Genomic DNA, 268 nt, shown 5'->3' with positions numbered 1-268 from the left:
GGACTTGGTGGTCTTAGAGGTCATCTCTAACCTTCATGATTCTGTGGTCTCTTCTGAGCTACAGAAAGCAGGTGAACAGCTAAGCTGTAATGTCTCATGTTTTGCTTTGGTAGGTATTTACATAAAATGTGCATTATAAACATGTTTCCATTTCAGTATCACTCCTTGCACATTTCTGGTTCTGTTTTTTTTTTTTTTTTTTTTCCCCATTGTGTCCTTGGACTGGAAGAGTTGCATAATCTTTTCAACGAAAAAATTCTTGTGCACA

The sequence above is a fragment of the Centrocercus urophasianus genome, unplaced genomic scaffold (genome assembly GCF_019232065.1).
Source record: "Centrocercus urophasianus isolate 14NV4802_14NV808 unplaced genomic scaffold, USGS_Curo_1.0 seq_10, whole genome shotgun sequence".
Taxonomy (NCBI): domain Eukaryota; kingdom Metazoa; phylum Chordata; class Aves; order Galliformes; family Phasianidae; genus Centrocercus; species Centrocercus urophasianus.
This window is presented reverse-complemented; position numbering follows the sequence as displayed.